The sequence below is a fragment of the Rhinolophus sinicus genome, linkage group LG07, assembly GCF_036562045.2.
Source record: "Rhinolophus sinicus isolate RSC01 linkage group LG07, ASM3656204v1, whole genome shotgun sequence".
Lineage (NCBI taxonomy): Eukaryota > Metazoa > Chordata > Mammalia > Chiroptera > Rhinolophidae > Rhinolophus > Rhinolophus sinicus.
In genome coordinates this window covers 106,918,981-106,924,798 of record NC_133757.1, presented here as the reverse complement: position 1 = coordinate 106,924,798, position 5,818 = coordinate 106,918,981, and the positions used below count along the sequence as shown (strand labels likewise).

At 42.4% G+C, this 5,818-nt stretch overlaps 1 pseudogene; it reads left to right on the top strand.

Moving 5' to 3' along the window:
- The first annotated feature begins 4,982 nt into the window (after positions 1–4,982).
- On the top strand, positions 4,983–5,320 carry LOC109442071 (dynein light chain roadblock-type 1; annotated as a pseudogene).
- The last annotated feature ends 498 nt before the right edge of the window (positions 5,321–5,818 follow it).

Sequence of the window (5,818 nt, the reverse complement as noted above, 5' to 3'; positions counted from 1 at the left end):
TATAAGTAAATACATAGTCCCTTCCCTCAAGGGACTTATTGTTTAGTGGGAAGACACTCACAGAAACCAACAATTAGAATACAGTATGACAAGAAAAGTATTAGATGTATATATAGGGTATAATGGAAGCATGAAAAAAGAGAACCAATGTCTGCCTGGAAATACCAGGCAAAAAATTCACAAAGGAAAAAAAAAAAAATGGAAAAGAGGTTTTCTCAGTCTGGGAAGGATGAGAGGGCATTCCAGGCAAAGAGAATGGTATCTCCCCTAACTCGGAGGCACGAAAGAACTCTGCCTGTCTGACATGCTACGAAGAGACTGACATTGCTGACGGTTGAAGTATGGGTGCAGCCAGAGCTAGGAGAGAAAACCGATGTGGTTGAGGGGAAACAGATCCGTCATGCCTAGCTACAGAATTCAGACCTCATTCTCCAAGTGATACACAAAGAACTGTGACAAAAGGACCGATACTAACTGATTTCAAGTTTGGAAATGTCGCTCTAGCCACAAAACAAAGCCTGGATTAGAGGCTCCCCAGGCAGAATAAGAACCCCAGGCTGGAGACGATGAGTGCCTAAATAAAGCAGTAGTCATACGATACAGAAATGAGGGAATGCTTCAACAAGTATTTAGAGACAGAAATTGACAGAATTGGGCAACTGATTGGATGCAAGCCAGAGAAAGAGGCAGGAAACGAGAATAATGCCAAAGCTTCTATCTGTATTAAACCAGGTGAAAGGTAAGGGCTGGAAGAGGCGCTCTGTGCCTTCGGGTCAGGACACGTGAGGTGTCTGTGGAATTTCCAGGTGCAGATGTTGAATCTGGAGGTCAGGGGCAAGATTTGAGCTAAAGACAGAGATTTGGATGTGACAAGAACAGAATGGGCCAGTTAAAGTGAAGGGCATGAGTGAGTTTGTCCAGCTATAGTGTAGATGAGAGGAGAAGGGACCCAGAAGTCAGTCACATAAGAGCAGAGACAGCAGGATTCCGAAGGAAATGGTTAGAAGTCACAGAGACCTGGGGAGGAGGAGGGAGTGGTCGTTGGTACCAAAGGTTGCTGCCAGGACATGAAAAAGTGCAGGAAAAAGAATGTCTACTGGATTTGATAACTAAGGGGCCATTAGTGAGTCTGAAGCGAGTCGGGGGGTGGGGAGGTGCGGTAAAACCTGGGTTTCATGGGTTGAGGATTAAATAGGAAGTGAGCAAGGGAGAGTAAGCAGACCAGCTCTCCAAGGACTAACACACTCAACTTATACACATTGCAAACACACAGCCACATTTTCAGCCCATTTATTTAAACCATGCTTGTCCTGAGTGGATGTTTACGGTAAGCTACTGTCTATGTGGTGGGATATTAAAGATGCCAGGAAGCTCCCTATTTCCCTGCAAAGTCTTTTCCACCAATTATCTAATGCCTGAGAAATCTGACAAAAGACAAAGGCTTTTTTTCATAGAATAATTAGAAATTAACTTAAAATGTAAGTTCTTCTAGAAGAGGTAAAACATGGACAAATTCAATTTAATATGAAAATTACCCTACCTGACACTATTCTAAGAGGTTTGGGCAGGAAGAATCTGAGAGAGGGGACAAAAAGGAGAGTCTTAAAGTACTGAGAACAAATTTCACCTGGTTAAAAGTTATAATTAGTGTGACTTCCGTCTTCCACGGTGTTAGAGGTCACATTGTCATAAACACAAGGGGACAGAGTCCTAACTATTGAGAGAAGTCTTTCCCCTTGTTGTAGAAGGAGAGAGTGACCCTGATGAACCATTTTGCATGATCTAATCACTAGATATCTTTAAACAAAAAGTCTACTCTTAACTCCCAACCCACATAATCCTTTTTAGCTTCTACCTAATAATCTTGACACATTTCACTTGGTGTTAGAGGTTTCTTTTTAATATCTCTTTAGCATTAGTTAATTTTTTAATTGCCAAGAAAGGTTTTTAAAATCCATTATGGGTATTATGATATGGAACGATTAAGCTTGAACATATACACTGACTTTTAGATATTTTTGAAACCTGTCATAAAGTCTTAACTTTTTAAAATACTCCACTACTTTCGTGAGCTTTCTAAAAAAACCACTCATCAGAGCCATTTAAAAAGACATATGACATTAAAAGGAGGTAAATTTTCCACACATTATACTGTGATTTAGTAGTGCTCTCCCATTAAGTCTAAATCTGTCTTCCAACCAGGGTGAAGTAGTCATGATTTATTTGAGCCTAATGGTAAAGGTCTATTAAAACAATAACTTGAAAATAGTCTTCATAACTAACTTGCTACTCAGCAAAGAGATTAGGGCAGGAATTTCACAGAAGGCTGTGGGTCTGTCTGCATCAAGGAAATGAGCAGCCTAATGGACTAAAGCTAACTCTTCATGGGCAGAACGTTCCACTCTCAGAGGGTCTTAGGGAACTAAGAGATTCTTGGAAACAGCCCATGGGAAGTGGACACCTCAAAGCCTATGTCTGATGCAAGCCATGAACCGTCATCACAGACCAGCTCTGCATTTAGAAAACAAAATGTTACAGTTGGACAAAGGAAAAAATAAAGAACAGTTTTAAATTCTTTAAAATAATACACAGCAGAGTTGCTCACAACACAGCTTGCTGGTAAACAGATTGAGACATCCTGAGGATGAAATTCGTATCCCCCAAGTCATAACAGATAATTAAAGACCCGGAAGAGACAAGCTGTAAGGTGGGTTTTCACTATGACGGCAGCTACCAATCTCTCTCACAGCGCTTTGCAAGGTAAGGTTTAGTAGGTACTTGAATCCAGCAATGACTTTCACCAGAGGTCCTCCTTTTCTATTGCTGTACGCCTACTTTATGACCAAACTTCTCAAAGGAGAGTTCTAGCCTCACTATCTACTTCTTCTCCACACAAGGACAGTCCTCAATGCATTGCTTCAACACTCCCTTGAAACTGCTCTAGCTGAAATAGCCAGTAACCTCCTCATTGCTAAGTTCAACTCTATTTCTACTCATCCCCCTTCCTGGCCGTCTGCAACATTTTCTGTTCCACAGCGTTACTCTTGACCGTCTCTTCCATTGCTCTTCACAGCCCTATTGGTTCCCACTTCTCCTCCCTCTCTGACCATTTCCTCCCATACTTCCTAACTGACCTCACCTCTACTCCTAGCAGTTCCCATGTTTACAGATTGGTCCTCTTCTCCATTCACACCGCCCTCTCTCCCTTAATGATCTCAGCTACTATCTACAGGCCTGTGGGCTTTAATTTTATTCTCAGTTCCAGTCGCTCCTGAAAGCCAGACATATGTCCATATATATGTTTCACAGGTTCTTTGCACACATTATGACCAAAACTTATTTTAGTTTTGCCCTACCCCATTCCACTTCAAAACCTATCTTTTCTATTTTTCTTATCTCAATTAACGATGCTACTCCAAATGTAAAACCTTGGAACACTCTGTGCTTCCTCCCTTTCTCTTGTCCCGACACCCCAATGAGTCACCAAAAACATATTAGATCCATCACAAAAATGCTTCACAAATAGAATCTCTCTCCTCTGCCTTAGACCAACCACTCTTTGTCAAATGGATTGATGAAATGACTTCTTAACTAGTCTTCCAGCCAGCAGTTTCTCCCCATCCTGCCAGCATTCACACACCTGATCCTAGAAGCAAGTGCTGATCCTGTCACTTCCTGGGATAAAAATCTCCACTGCTCCACTTCAAATGCCTTCAGATTAAGCTCCTTAAACAGGCATATAAAACCCTGAGTCTGGCCCCAACCTACTGTCCAGTCTTAACTCCTGAAACTCTTCTCACAAAGTATATACGTGTAATCATGCTGGACTTCTCATTTACTCCCTCTGAAATCTTAAATTTCCTCACTGACTGACCAACATTTCTTATCTGTCCCACTTATTCACTACCTTAGTGCAATGTATCTAATTTTTCACTTCACTGAAACTTCTGGTGGCTCTGTAACACCCCCGCCCTATTTAGTTCCAATCTACTCTCTGCCTTTTGAGCTAAAGATCCGTCCCTCAACTCCTTCAGTTAATTCTTCGGTATTTCCTCATCTCTCTCACCCTCCTGCTCTTATTACTCATCCTACGAAACCCAACTCTGAATCAACCCAAATATATGAATTCTTCGCTCCTATTTCCTGGGGGTAATCACCTTAATCAGTTCTGATCTCAAAAATAAGCCCATTTTATTTTATGAAAATATCTTATAATGGCAGTAGGTATCATTCTATTCCATGAAAAAATAGTGAAATGAATGACACTCAGAATATTCTCTAATACTGCCACAAGAGTTAGAGCTTTTTGGTGAGAAACTTTGCACAGATAAGTTCTTTGTCCAAGAAAAGCTTTATCTTGGTCAATGAAAACTTTGAGCCCAGAATCAGGATTACAGGGGAGCTAGAACATAAACTTCTGGCTCTCTTTCCAGCCAGCCTACATGCAAGTCTCATCAGATCAAATCCCATTTATTGGCCTTTTCAGATGAGTTTCTAACTAATTAATTGATTGAAACTGAGAGTGATTAAATAATATCAGGAAGTTATATTCTTCTTTTGGTTCTCAGGTATGAACATGAAAAACATCATTCTTTGAATAGTATAGCAAACAAACATATAGAAAGAGGACTGGCGTACTTTCTATTTTGTGGAGTGGTATTTTGCTTTTAACATCCATTGCCAACTTCACCCAACATGCAGTAGGCCAACTTGGGTGCTAGGTGTGGATCCTGAAAGTTACGGATAGGCACCTCCTAGATCCAAGGCAGAGAAGAATCCTCCCTACGCAGAGAGAGGGCTCAGGCGGGAGCCTTCCTTGAAGTGAACCAAGTCAAAGAGTGTTAGTACATTTGTGATTCTGTTCAAATAAGAACAGAAAATTCAAGGAGTAAGCACAAGGAATAATAATGAGAACAAGCACATGATACAGAACACTTCAGGGATAAAACATAAGGAAGCATGTTGTAAGCGACAGAAAGCAAATGTCAAGGCTGAGTGCCAACACAGAGCTCCCGGATCCCTCAGAGAGGGCAGAGGTGGAGACACTGAAGCGACTTCAGAGCCAGAAGGTCGTGCAGGAAACCCTCGAGGTGAACACAGAAGGCATTCCATTCCTGTCAAGAGCAGCACGGACAATCCCACCACCACACAGCACGCCAGCCTCAGGCACAACCTCACCTGGAAGACCCAGAGCACCATGCGTGAGACTGACCCCCAGAATGGCCTCAGCTTCCTTCGAATTCGCTCCAAGAAAAATGAAATTATGATTGTACCAGATAAAGACTATTTCCTGATGGTGATTCAGAATCCCACTGAATAAACCACTGTCTGGTCTCCCTGCGTCATTCCTTAATTTAATGCCCCCCAAGAATAATGGTGTTAATCCTGTCAACCGAGTGGCAGGTGGAAGTCACCTGAGAGCCCATGCAGACCCATCTAGTGACTAAGGTCAGCTGCAGCCCTGCCCCACACCACCACCGTCATCCCTCTGCTGCCAATTGCCTCTGAGTTCCCGGGAGGGCCTCTCTCCTCAAGTCTAGGTTTTGGAGCAAGAGCTTATAAGAAGCCCACACTCTGTTTCCTTCTGACCTTGAGTTCACTTTCACCCTTGGAAAAGGCTGTTTTTCTTTAACTAAAAATAACTGAAATGTGAAAAGAAGAAAGAGGGAAAGAGAGAGAGAGAGAGAGAGAGAGAGAGGAGAGGAGAGGAGAGGAGAGAGAGAGGAGAGGAGAGGAGAGGAGAGGAGAGGAGAGGAGAGGAGAGGAGAGGAGAGGAGAGGAGAGGAGAGGAGAGGAAAGGAAAACAAATGTCGGGAAA